Consider the following 15,421-nt stretch of genomic DNA (forward strand, 5'->3'; position numbering starts at 1 on the left):
GTTTTGGTACAACCATACCCATACCCTAGCGCCGGTCGCGATTCATGAAAATGGGTCGTGACAAGTTGCGATACCGTATATTTACGGTAAAGGATCAATAAAATCACACCAACAAACATGTTCGTCAATGTCCTTCAAATTATATTGTAATCCACTTAAGATATTCATCTCTAAAAAAGCACAACATAGCAAACAAAATCACAAAGAGGAAAGTTCATACACTCAAGTGAGATCTCAAATGAAAGAATACCTTAAAAATGAATCAACAAAAGAATAAGAAGGAGAGGAGGAGCAAAATTGAGAATCAGAATTCTTAGAAAGAGTTTCATCAAAGTCAGGAGAAAGAAGGGAAATGTTAGAATACACACAATTCAAATAACGGAAAATAATAGTAGAGATATTTTCCAAATTAGCACGACAAACAACTATCAAATCATGAATTTTATCCACGTTGGCAGATTTAAGGCCACGAACATCAATCTCAGTAGGTCGGTACAACCAATTGACAAGGAAAGCTAAGTCACACCTGAATGATTATTCGGTTATAATAATTCATATCCCATTAAAATATGAATTCATTTAAGGATTAATGTCATAAATATTAACCAAATTTACATGTTTTCTCATTTTAATCACGCAGTTTAAATTTTCACATTTTTATGCACGAACTACCACTTTTTCTCAAATTCATGCACGGTGCTGAGGTGTCACGGCTCTATTGGTGTAATTCACTGAGGTGGAGGTCATTTTATACCAATTAATGAGTGCAACTTCAGCACCGTGCATGAATTTGGAAAAAAAATGATAGTTCGTGCATGAAAATGATAAAATTTAAATTGTGTGATTAAAATGAAGAAAACGTGTAAAATTCGTGATTGTTTTTGACATTAACCCTTCATTTCAAGATGTATATCAAATAATACTAGAATCATGCTACAATAGGAATACTAAATGAAAAACACCTATAAATAAACTAATGTGTACAATAACCATAATTTTACTCATACTTATTCATCGTCTTCTAAATACCCGATCACTAATTTAAGTATCATATTTTTATTGGACTCCCGGTCCGATTCACTCTAATCGTTTTAGGATTGCAGGTTTAAATAAAAAAAATTATCCAACGTAGTTAAAACCATCAGGACTTATTAAAAAGATCAGAGTTTAATTTGGTTTTTAATATTATATTTTTAATATGTATAAATGCAAATTATACTATTATAAAATTTAATGACTTAATGGATTCAATTCAAATATCAACAGTCCACCGGTAAATAGTGAATATAGCACATGTTGACCGAGTTGTTGATCAGTGGTGACCTCCATTGACCATCACCATTTGTAAATTCTCCAGTGAGAAACATGCTATTTTTTTCTGGTATTTTTTTAAATATAGATATTTGTAAATTAAATTAAGATAATGTTAAACTTTTAAATTTTAAAGTAGTGTGTAACTTTTAAAATTTATAGCTCTTTTATAAATAAATTTGAAAAAATAGTAAATGGTGTAGTTTATTTTTGTTTTATCCTATTTTTGAAAAATTTATTCAATAGTAATATTTTTTTTAATAAATAGAACAAAGTGATAAAACTTTGACAAACTGCAAGTTTATCTCTTTGTAATCGCCGATTTAATTTTTAGTTTTTTCTGCTAAATTAAAGGAGTGATATAAGCTTTTAGAAAATTTAGAAATGAAGGGGTGGTACACCACACGTGCACTAACACGCGTATAAAATTATTGATCGGTCCCACTTCAATATGGAGCCTTTTATGAGAACCAACACACCAAATAATATTATTGGATTATATGATATTGAAGACATATCTATTTTTTTTAATATAAGATAGATCTATTTTAATTTAGTTGTTAGTGGAGGTTAGCGGGAGTTAGTATGCGTTTTCTAAATATTAAACAAGTAAATCACGGCCTGTAAAGAGAGGCAAAATCGAACTCCTGACCTCTCCATGTACAGTTGAGAGACCTATGGAAGATTTTTTTATTTTTCTATATAATTATAGTAATAAATTAATGAACCATATTTTTTTATAAATTGTTTAGCTCAGTTCTTAAATTTTGTTGCTATAGTGAATTTGATATCCTTAGAGTAAATTTGGTTCTAATGAATTTTGTAATTTTAAAGAATTAATTTGAATTTGCATAGAATAAGTTATTTTTAATTCACATTATAAAAATTCAATGAAATTTAAAAATGAATTATAAGAAGTGAAATATATTTTTCTATGATAAAAGAAAATACCTTAAGTAATTTTAATAAACATATTAAATTTTAATAGAATTTATATTTGTCTTAAATACTCTTAAAATATCCATAAATTTTAGAGAGATTCATTATAAATTTTAATGAGAAAAGTTTTAGAGATAATCATTTGGAGAATGAACATTTATAATTTTTAGAGAGCTAAAAGTTTAAAAAGAGATAATTTAAATTTATAAATATAAAAGATAAGGTACTATGAGGGAGTGGGCGTCGATGCTCGCCCAGACCTATGGCTGGTCCCGGTCTGGTTAGTTTTAAAACAATGGAGTCGCCGCCTATCTCAGTTAGGAAATGTTTTCAATATTAACTAGATAACTTCACGTGCCTATGGATGAGATTATCGCGCATCAGACCAAAAGACTCAGGTTTGTGGACACAACAAATCTCTTAACTTGGCTTATTGATTTTATCAATTTGTTATCAAAGCAGTAAATCCAAATAACATCATACTGAAAAATAAATGGCTGGAAATGTAAATAGCTAAAAAATAAAGGATTGGAAAGTAAATACGGAAATGTAAACATGCATTATATTTGAGACACGCATATGATTCGATATGAAATTACATGGTGGACAACTAACAAACACTCCTAAACAAGCATAAAACCTTGAAAACATGTAATAGACAAAAGTGAATTTTATTCCATTTGCATGCATAAAAACCTAAACCGTATGTAAAATTAAAGTTTATTTTATTAATTACCGTCTTGAATACATATACAACCATTAATTACAGTTTCATGGTAGTCCTAGGATTTCAACGTGATTAGATTAGCTTTAAATTAAGTTAACGCGGTCATCTGATTAAGCCTGTTAAATAATGGATTTTGACATACTTTTAAAGTGTTAAACAATATAAACATACCTAATTACAGGTGTTATACATATAAGGTTAAATATATTTTTAAACCTCTTTCTTAAGTGTATGGCAGTTGTTTGATGTTTGTTTGTCAATATAGCCGGAGTCAATATCTTGTCAAAATATGAAAGTTTCTCCTCTAGTCAATACGAGTCCATTGGTCCAAATTGGAGTTGATTACGGGTCCAAACGAATCGAGAATCTTTACTTGAAGTTGTTGGGCTGGCGATTGGGCTTCAAAGCCCGTGATGACATGGCACGTGACGCCATTGCTTACTTGGATGAGAAATTTTGACTGCGATGGGTCTGGGTAATTACAAAAATAAAGCCTACAATAAATTACAAGCCCGTGGCTCAAACAAAGCTAAATTTCGAGTCCAAACAAGATCGGAAACACAAAAACTAAAAACGGGTCAGAACAGCTAGAGGAGATAGGTACGAAGAATGATAACTCTAGATAAAGCGTCGGCTGCGCCAATAGAAGTGGTGGCAGCACCCCTCCACATCGACGGCATCGCCAGAGAAAACTGGCAGCGGCACCAAACAGGCAGGGAACTCCTGAGTTCAAATTTCATATAAAAATATGCAAAACATGATTGAAACGTTCAATTAAACAGCTGGAATTTAAAAGTAATAAAAATAAAAATATGAAAACCAATAAAAACATTCTAAACATAAATCTAGAGTGACAATCATGGCAAATCATAGCAGTTTATACAATGATGATAATTTATGGCAAGAACGATAAAAGCCGCTCGACATGTATCCTAGTAATCATAAATGAACCAACATGTATAGAAAATGAAAAAAAAGTGTTTGGAATTGAAATTGAGTCCTACGAAGTACCGTTTTGAGTCCAGATGTTGTTTTCTGCTGATCCAGATGTAGAATCCAACTCCTGACCGAAGTGCAGCATTTTCTTAATTGATTAAAGAGTATAAGCTTGATTTGATATATTAAAATTGGCTGGGTTTGAGTGTGTGGGTATGGTATTGTTCGGCTAGGGCATATATTTTTCTAGGGTTTTTGTCCTTTAATACTGTGTTTGATTAATTGCCAAATGCCCCCCCCCCCCCCCCCCCCCTCCTCTAATTAGGATTTATAAAGTGGTATAAATAATGGTACATTAGAGTTTAGGGTTAGTTCAATGTTTAGGTTAGCTTCAAAATGTATTGTTAGGTGTCAAGGTTAAGTTAAAGGTTTATCTTAAGTATTTATTTAAATTTTTTGGAATTGAAAGTATATGTCGTGAAAAAGGTGGCAAAAGGACTATTTTACTCAATGGATTCAAAAACTAAAAATTGGCAAATGTTTGACAAGAATTTTGGTTTTGGGCAATTTAGTCCGTCAAATCTACAAATTGACCCATAAACTTTTAAGGCATTGTAATTAGTCCAACTTCTTAGACTTCTATCACAATCCCTTTGGATTTTAATGGGCTATTTATGGCAAATTACGCTTCAATCCTTTAAGTTTTTTGTTGCGCATTGATCTAGTCTGTTTAAATTCTAACATGCGGATCGCCAGCTCGTCACACGTATGGGTGTCTCATTAGATCATCCACTACTAGAAAATAGGAAACTAGCTACGGGTTTTTCCGTTACTAATCTCCTTTAATCCATCTCTAATCATGACTAGCGACTAACATGCTCTAGTGCTAATCAATTGGTCGCAAAAACTAATTGCGACGCCATCTTTTTTCTTTTGCTAATTTAGAGACGTAATTCTGTTGCCAAATTTTAAAATCCGTCGCAGAAAAGTCAATCCAGGACACTAAAATGGAGACAAATTTGCAACAGAAATTTGTGTTTAGCGACGGAAATTGTCCGTCGCCAAAAAAAAAAAACAATTAGCGACGGACAATTTTTGTCGCTAATTAGTTTCTTTAGCGATGGAATATTATGTCGCTAAAAACAATGTTCTGTCGTAAAACGCCAGTTTTTTCGGAAGACTTTTCCATTTTCTAGTGTTTTTTCTATTTTTTTCAGTCGATTTAAACTGATAATACAATATTTATAAATCATTTACGAAACTTAATTAAAGGACATTAAACCCTGAATATACACACACACACACACACACACACACACACACACACACACACACACACACACACACACACACACACACACACACACACACACACACACACACACACATATATATATATATATATATATATATATATATATATATATATATATATATACATACACAAAGAAACTGTTTGAAAATAAAACATAAAAGAAACTATAAAGTTATAGCGTTATCATTGTCTGGCAAGGCTTAATACCTCGTACTTTTAAAAGCACTAAGTTCAGTGCCACGTGATATAATTGCGAGAATTTAAATCGATGACGTTGGATCAAGTTAAAATAATAAGGACTTAAAACAAAGAGGGTCTATTTAAATTGTCGTGAAATAATAATTTAAATTTGAAAATTAATAGTCAAGACAGAATTTCACGGGATTAAGAAAGATTCATAAATTAAAATAAAGATTTAGGCCAAGGAAGTTCTATTCTAATTATCGGGAATTGATAAGTTAAATTGAAAGTTTAACTTGGTTACGAGCGGAATTAACAGACTAAAGAAAAATCAGAAATAAAAATAAATAAATTAAGGATCCTGGATAACTTTTAATATGCCAAAGTCCGTTAATTATTATTAAGAAAGTATCTTCAAAGTTTCGTTTAATTACGAAATTATTTTGGATCGAAGTGTAAGAAAAGTTGAGGTTTGAAGTTGATTCAAGATTGATTTTAAGGCATTTGCATATGCTTTTTGCCAACTTAGCCTTGCTTATAAATAGACCCATCGACTTCATCTTCCTCATTTCATTTTCAGATTTCAATTTAAACCCTAAAACCCCAAAAACTCTCAATTTCCGCTTCCCATATTCCATCACCATCAACTCACCCTTTTTCTTAGAACTACAAGGACGGAAGTCTAGAGAAAAGTACTGAGAAGAAAGAAGCTGATCTGGAAGGAGTTAAGGGATATGAGGAGAAGGATGGTGTAGATCAGGTGTCTGGAAGAGCTGATCCGATGTTTGAAAAAGCTAATGATGTGTCAGTTGAAGCTGTACATATGTCTGTAGGAGCTAGTCCTAGTGAAGTTAAGGAGTATGTGGAAGCTACTCCTAGTGAAGCCAATATCATTTCTTCTGAGGCTAAAATTCGAGCTCTACTTGATGATAAATTTCAGCTGATTGACAAAGTTGCAAAAGAGAGCATGGATTTATGGCTCTCTGATATGAAGAAAGATATTATAAATCTGATGCTGCCAACCACCTCTCATGTTGCTTTATCTCTATTGAAGCAAGTTGAGAAATAATCAAAATGGAATGATGTTGTAAAGGGAAATTTTGGAGTTAATCCTGAAACCACTGAGCCTTTGTAAATTGATTTTTCATCTCCTTCTAAAGCTGTTCAGTCCACCATACCCCCTTCTATTTCTAAAAGAGCCACCCGTTCTACCACTAAATTTGCAACCTCAAAGATCTCACCTGGTGAAATAGGTTCTAAAGACAAACCTGATGTTCTAGAAGATTAAGTCTAGTTGCTTTAAGTTCTTTAGGAATCTTTTTATCTTTGAACTTCTATCTTTATGTTTTGATGTAATTAATGTTTGCTGTTGTTTTCTGATCATGCTATTTTATTACTCTTCCATTCTCTTTTTGATGTCTGGCAAAAAGGGGAAGTAATATGTGCTTTTAATTTTTCTATATATGAATGCTATTTGCTTGCAGAATTAGCTACAAAATCTTTTCAGTATGGCTATTTCTGCTATAAGTCTTATTTATTCTGACTGATCTTCCTTTAAATCTTTCGTTGTCAAGATAATCTGAAATGGAGTTACTGACAGTTATTGCTTAGAAAAAGGTTAAAGAAATTTTTTTAAATTAGTTTGGCACAAATTCAGGAGGAGCTAATTGGAGCAGAAAATAAACAATTTTTCAAAAAATGCACTTCATTCATTCATATCTATATTTACTCCTTGGTACCTATCTAGCTTTACTTGTTCAAAGTTTTGTCATTATCAAAAAGGGGGAGATTGTTCGCTAAAGGTTACTCCTAATTTTGATATAACATAAACTTTAATCAAGTAAGATTTAATAGTGTTTGTTCAGTGTTTTATATGACTTGCAGAATCTATCCCAAGTTAATTCTGGAATCAGAAGAAAAACGAAGTCAAAAAAAGATCGATCCAAAGAACATTAAAACTGGGCTGTCAAGATTTATGGGCTAAAAGAATGTTTCTTAGAATCTCATGTAAAGGTAAATGGACTTAATAATATACTACAATTCTAAAGTTCAAATTGTTTTTACTCACCTACAAATCTTTCATCAAAATATTTTTTAATTGTGTGACATCATCAAGATGTCCTTTTCACTCATGATGCACACACAAACAGAAAAACATTCTTCCTGATTTTTTGGTAACGGTTTTTGCAACAATCATTTTTTTCTTTCTCCATTTGATTCTAGAAACTTTGTATTTGTCATTTTACACAACAAAATCTGTTTTGAAGGAATCTTTAAAATATCTTAGGGAATTTATGAGAAATCAGTTTTCAATAAATAGCATCATCTTCCTCATTCATAACTAAGCACAATTTCTGAGTAATAATGGTGCCTTGTTAACTCTGTTTTACTTATTAGTTTGATTTGTATTCAAAGAGTTTTCTGCACAAACAAAATTCTCTGTTTCCAAAGGTTTTGTAAACACCTAGGTGATAAGTTTACTGGTTGTGAGTTTCTGGATCTTGAAAAAACCAGAGGTTGAAAAATCAGATTAGAATGGGTAGTGTTTAGCTCTGTATTTCAACGCTGTTGTTTCTTGCCCGTAAAAGAAACTGGTTAGTAGAATTTCCAAGAGGTGATATCTTGGAGAGTGGATATAGCAGTTGCAGAACCACTATAAAAATCCAGTGTTCTTTACTTTATGCTTTATTGTTTATTCTCAGTTTAGCTTTTAATATATTCAAATTAGCTTTCATAATATATTTACAAGCTATTTTACGAAAGTTTCTTAAGTTCTCACAACCCTCCCTCCCCCCTCTTGAGAAGCCATCTGGACCAACAATAATTATTAGTGAACATTAATCCTTTTAATCATATTAAAACTCTATTTAATCAAGTTTGGTTAAATTCTACTTTCATCCTTCAAATTAGTAACAATTGGTATTAGTTTATTGAAGTTATTGTTCATCCACATATACTCTTCTTAATTTATAAACTTCAACTTTGAAACAGTTTTCATGACATTTCTAGGATCCCAATCAAAATCATTGCTATTACAACTAATCCAACTAATCAATTAATATAAGACGATCAATATCTTATAATTAGGTTTTTTGACTAATTAGGTTCATTTGTAAATGGCAATGAAAAATAATAGTAACATTTAATATCCAACTAATTTAATAATCCCTTACTTAATTAATTTTCATAAACTATTTGTGACACCCAACATTCAATATCATAGTTATCCAAATAGAGATTTAATATTTAATGTATTATGATGAACCCATAGTTACAAATATCGTACAATATAATCCTTGTTACAAGATCCCAATATCGACAAGAGTCATATTAGTTAGACTATTGATGTCTCAGTGGATCGTAAGAAGTTCTCCTTTTGGTATGGTCCTTGACCATATGGAAAAGTTTTTGTTGACATATTTCCAAAGATTATCATTCATAATCTATACAACATTGTTTTTTTATTGTTGTTATTCAAGTTTTATATGGTGCAAAGTTCTTGCATGCATAGGCTTCATTAGACAGAAGTTTTTGTGGAGAAAAAAAGATAGCTTCTTCATTAGGAAACCGAAGGAGAATTTTAAAATTGCCAAGTTTAGAAAGCTTTAGTTTAATGCAACTATTTATAACATTTGGAGAGTCAAGGGTCTTTCTAGAGATCATTAGCTTGTTTGTGGCTTTAGTTTTTGTTATGTTTTTTTTTCCTATTTATTATTTAGTTGTTGAGGGTGCTTGTTTATCAAAATTAGACATGTAAGTAATTATTGTATTTATTTTTGTTATCTTGTTTGTCAAAATTAGAAATGGGCTATATAACTGATGGCAAATCCTTGCCATTACGGAGATACAACATATAAGGATGTAAATGAATCAAGTCGAGCTGAGTTTTAAAGTGTTCATATTCATATCGTTTACCGAACAAGGTGTTCATATTCGGTTCATGTTCGTTAGAGTTTTAAATGGGGTGTTCGTATTCGGTTCGTTTAATATCATAGTGTTTATGTTCAGTTTGTGTTCAGCTCGTGTTCATACGTTTAGCTGATAAATGAACAAGTTCTCGAACGAGCTCGATAAGTAGTAAACGAGCTCGGCTCGTTTAGCCATGAAACAAACGAACATAATACAAGCTAAATAAATTGTAAAAAAATATATCTAATAATGATCTTTTTCCATACACATACTAAATTTCAAAGTATAACTGATAAATCCAACAACAGATTATTCAAATATAAATAACAAAACTATTTAGTTTTGTTAAAACTATGTAATTTTAGAATTATATAAAAAAATTATATAAATTAATTTAAATATTAGTTAGTTCACGTACATCTAATCGAATTTATAAATGATTTTGTTCACAAATTTTTATTTGAACTTGTTCACTAATTTATTCATGAACTCTTATTCGAGTTCGTTCACGAATTGTTGATCGAGCGTTCGTGAACGTAAACAAGCTGAACACCACTATATTTATGTTTGGCTCGTTTAAATTAACAAAATTAAAATCAAGATCGAACTCGGTTTGTCTAAAATACGAACGAACACGAACCAAATTTTTTTCGAACCGAAAACCGATCTGCTCGCGAGTAGTTCGGTTAGTTTACACCCTTAACAATATACATTGCCACAATAACAAACAAACCCAATCCCCAACCTTACAAATATTAAATACATAAATAGCTCTATAAATATTTATAAAATTTAATGGGTTCTCGCAAAATCATAAATTTTAATTTTTTGTCCATAAGCATAATAAATTTTCTTATAATAACAAAGTTAACATGTTTAAATTTTTCGAAATTTAATCTAATTATATTCGAATTTAAAATACGAAATGTTTGAATAATAATAAAAAGATTTAATATTTTCAATAAAATTTAGTGTAGAAGGAATAGATATAAGATGTACTTTTTATTTAATTTCCTAATTTGAAAAAAAAATTAAATAAAATTAAATATTCATATTTTAATAAATAATATGTATGGTGGTAGCTGTTGCCAGTCTGTATAGCAAAGAGTTTGGCATTTGATGGCTTGTTGTCGCATTACAAACAAAAACGTAGGCCCTCTTTGCAATTGAACCAAACTTTTTTTTAAGTCATTTATATTTTTCTTTTTACCATAAAGAAAATAAATGACTATTAAGCTAAAGAAACATTTCTGACATCATTTTGTTTTACAAAACTATACAAATGCAATCTAACCGTCATGAGCTAAATGATTGATTGATCTACCTCTTAGTCAAACAGCCAAACTCTTAACTTTGGCTTATTGATTTTATGGATTTAAGATAGAAAAAATCTCGTAAAAATAACAACATACTTGAAAATTAATGGCTGGAAATATAAATAACTGCAAAATAGAGGAGTGGAAAGTAAATATAGAAATATAAACATGTATTACATTTTTAACAAGCATATGACTCGATCTGAACTAGCATGGTGGACAAGTAGCAAGTACTGTTAAACAAACATCTAATCATGGGATTTCTAATATATAAGAGATAGAAGTGGATTTATTTTAAATTTACCATCTTAAATATCTATACAACCACTAATTACAGTTTTCATGACACTCCTAGGATTTTTATGTGATTTGTTAGTTTAGAACTAAATTAACGTGATTATGTGAATAAACATTTTTAATGGTGGATTTTGACATTTCAAAACGATAAACAATATAAACATACCTAATTGCAGGTGATCAATATATAAGATTAAAGATATTTTTATACCTCTTTATAGAGTGTTTGGCGGTCGTTTGTCTATCGATAAAATCAAATTTAGGATCTAGTTAAAACACGTAATTCTTCCTCTAGTAAAAACAAATCCACTACTTCAAGCCGGAGTCGATTTATGATCCAAACGAAGCTAGAAATGGCTCTAGAAGTTGTTGGGCCGATGTAAGGACTTCGAAGCCCATGATAACACGGAAAGGACCACAATTGCTGACGTGGTAAGAGGATTCTGACTCCAAATGAGCCGCATAATTTCAAGTATATAGCCTACAACTAGTTACAAACCAGTGGGCTCAAACATAGCCCAATTTCGAGACTGAACGGGCCCGAAAAAACAAAAACAATAACTGGAAGAGGGTTGAAAGAATATGGGGGAGCTGGGATCAAAAATCGACGTTGTCGGAACCACCGGCGACTGCGCCACCAAAACTGAGGCGCAAACGTGTTTCAAATTTGCCCGAAAAAAGCATGCAAAATAGGCAGAAACGGTCATTAAATAGTTGGAATTTGAAACAATTAAAATAGCAGTGTAAAACTGTTAAAAGCGCCATAAATATGAATCTAGAGTGAAAATCACGGAAGTTTATATGGTTATGCCATTTTATGGTAAGAACGATAAAAACAACTAAACTTGCATCCTAATAATCAGAATTAATACAACATGCATAAATAATGACAGAAAATTGATAGGAATTGAAATTGGGACCTCAAAAGTATTGTTCTATGTCATGAGGTAATTTTCTGGTGATCCGGATGTAAAATCCAGCTCTGGATTATGGTGCAGCAATATTCTTGATTGATTGAAGTGTATAAGTTTGATTTGTTGGACTAAAGTCGACTAGAGATTGGGCGTGTAGGGGCTAGTATAGTTCGGCCAAGGCATGCAATTTTCTAGGGTTTTTGTTCTTTAATACGTAGTGTGTTTAATTAATTGCCAACTGATCTCCCATCTTCATTAGGGTTTATAAAATGGTAATATAGTTGTAGATTAGGGTTTAGGGTTAGGTTACTGTTTAAGTTAGCTTCAAACTGTGTTGTTAGGTTTTAAGGTTGCGTTAAATATCTACCTTAGGTTATTTATTTAATTAATTTAAAAAGGAAGCAAAAGGGCTATTTTGATCCCTAAAAGTGTCAAAAAGGGCTTTCAGGGCCACAAAGGTTTGGTTTTAGGCAATTTAGTCCTTCAAATCTATAAATTGGCCATAAACTTGTAAGACATTTTAGTTAGACCAATTTCTTAAAATTCTATCACAATCCCTTTGGATTTTTATAGGCTATTTGCGGCAAATTACGCTTCAATTCTTCAAGTTTTTCGCTGCATGACGATTCGGTCCGCTTGAATTATAATATGCGGATCGCTAGCTCGTCACCCGGACGGGTGTCTTTGGAAATCATCATCAGACGTTTTAGTCTCTTATCACTTGTTTACCTTTCTAGAAATAGGTGTCTACGGTTTGCCACCTGTTTGACGGGAATTGACAAAATAGGTCAATTCTTATCAGAGAACGAGACTCGATGTTTGACAAGCAACAAAGATATTATCCACCACCTAGAGGTACTCACTCATTGGTGGTTTGGTAATGCCCTAGCATGAGCATCACTGGTTTAGGTGCGCGGTTCTGATTCCATGCCCCCTGCTTCTGGTCTACTCTGCGTCTATTCGAGAGTAATATTTCTCAACTGACATGAAGGTCGCTCATTGGATTCGAATTGCCCGTAATCCGCCCAATGGAATGAGGCTATAAACCCTCAGTTGTCCTGATGGTGGTTCAATGGCTTGAACCCCTGGTAATTATTATGTTTGATATCTCTTAGGTTTGTAGAGGGGAAAATATTCCCTCGGCTGTCCCAAGGGTCATCCTATTGTATGGATGCTTGGCAATTATCCTGTCTAGTGCCTCCTAGGTTTGTATAAGGAACATCACCCCCTTGGCCGTCCCTAGGGCCATTCTATTGCATGGATGCCTAGATTCCATAATTATTCAACAATTATCGGAAATGTCTGAAGTTTATGTAAACTGTTGTAGATAAGATTTGTGATGTCTTCTTGACAATAAAATTCTCCTTGGTTCAGAGTCTTACATGTAGGGTTAGATCACTGTTATGTTGCTTTCTATGTCGCATTTGCAAATTTTAAATATCTTTGGTTCGGAGTCTTACATGTAGGGTTAGACCACTGTTATGTTGCTTTCTATGTCGCATTCTGCAAATTTTGAATATCTTGGTGTCTATCTACCACTGGATGCTTGAAGTTGATTTTGTTATCTAGGGATGACGGTTCAATCTGTTGTTTATCTGTCTAATCTGTTGCGGATAGCTGTCCATTTTGATGTGGATAGCTAGCTATCTATTCCTCTAGGATAGATATATGTTCCTCTAAGGTAACTTTTTGATCCTGTGGGGTAACTGACTGATCCTCTGGGGTGACTGTCTGATCCTCTAGGTAACTGTCTAATTATCTAGGGTGACTTTATGATCCTCTAGGGTAATTGTATAATCCTCTAGGGTGACTATCGATCCTTTAGGGCGACTGTCTGATCCTCTGTGGTAGATGTTTAGAGATCTGAGAATCTAATTACTTATAAATCATAGGATTGCCATGAAAAAGTAATTAATGGTTGTATAGACATTCAAGATGACTTGGTAAAATCAACCTTGCTTATACATCAGATTTAAAGCTTTATGCATGCAAAATGGCAAAGATCCACCACTGTCTGATACATGATAGAAATCACCAGTATTAGATGAATGTTTAGGAGTACATGCTACATATCTCACATGCCAGTCCAGAGAGAGTCATATGCGCGTCTTGCTTGTTTACTGCTTTTCCAGACTTGTTTACTTTCTAGTATGATATTATGTGAACTGCTATCGAATATTGAGATGAGATATACCAGATATTCTTGTAAATATTTATATGATCGATAAGCCAAGTACAAGAGTTTTGGTAATGTCCATCGAACTCGGTCTTTTGGTCTGATGCACGATAATCTCACCCATAAGCGAGTGAGGTTATCCATCCGGTAGAAAAGATATTTCCTAACTTAGGTAGGTGTCGACTCCATTTTTCAAAATCTTTCGAGAAGCCATAAGCATGGGCAAGCAAGCCCCCGAACAAACGCTCCGCTCACAGTAATATTTAAGGCCTTTTAGTTTATGATTTTGGGTTTAGTTTGTAGGGTTTAGTTTAAGGTCGGTGGTGTCGGGCAATACGGGAACAAAGGTGCCTGACAGTGGCTATAGTTAGGGGTGGTGGCCAAACGGTATCCGTTGGTAGGGGTGGGCATGGACCGGTTAACCGGTCCACGAGGGTAATTTGTAAACCGGTCCATAGTAATACGATTTTTAAAATTAAAAATCTAAACCTAAAATTTTAAAAGGTTAACCATTAAATCGGTTAACCATTTAAAACGGTTCGGTTTTTCGGTTTGGCGGTTTTTAACCATATAACCATTAAAAAAAATAGATACAAAAAAGATAAATTTTTAAATATAGTCTAATAATTAAAATTTAATTTTCATTATATTTAAAATCTTATATATTTCTATTTCAATTAGGAAAATATTTTACTAAGAAAAATAAATAAAATTATTCTCCTAATTAAAAATGTATTCTTAAAATATTTTTTAAATATATTTTCGTGTTTAAATTTTTTAAGTGTGTAAATTATAGATATATATAATTTAAATAATTAAAAATGTATATATATATATATATATATATATATTAAAAAATATATATTATTTATAAACCGGTTAACCGCGGTTTTTAAAACTCCAAACTGTAAACCCAAACCATTAACCATAAAAATTAGAAATCAAAATCTAAACCTAAATTTTTGGACCGGTTAACCATATTTTCCGGTTTGGTTTTGCAGTTTCAGTTGGGTTAATCGGTTTGACCGGTTTTTTTGCCCACCCGTATCCGTTGGGGAGCTGGTGGCCGTTAGTTTTTGTCGGCGGACGTCTATAGGAGCTGGAGGTGATGGTCGGAATCGGCTTCCTGAGACGGGTGGTCCGAGATGGCTGTCCATGGCCAGAGGTGGTTTTGGTGGCCGGAAGTGATCGATGGTCGGTTTAGGTTGGTTTAGAATTGGTTTAGAATTGGTTTATAATGAGTTGGTATTTTTTATAAACTTACTAACTTTTTAGGCACCTATGCGCCTAGTTGATATTTGGATAGGGGTTTTTACACAAATACCGGAAAAATAGAAAATATTATAAAACTATTACCTCAAGGTTCTCTTTACAAACAATATTATCTTCTAAAAATATTTA

This window comes from Mercurialis annua, linkage group LG7, assembly GCF_937616625.2.
Source record: "Mercurialis annua linkage group LG7, ddMerAnnu1.2, whole genome shotgun sequence".
Taxonomy (NCBI): Eukaryota; Viridiplantae; Streptophyta; class Magnoliopsida; order Malpighiales; family Euphorbiaceae; genus Mercurialis; species Mercurialis annua.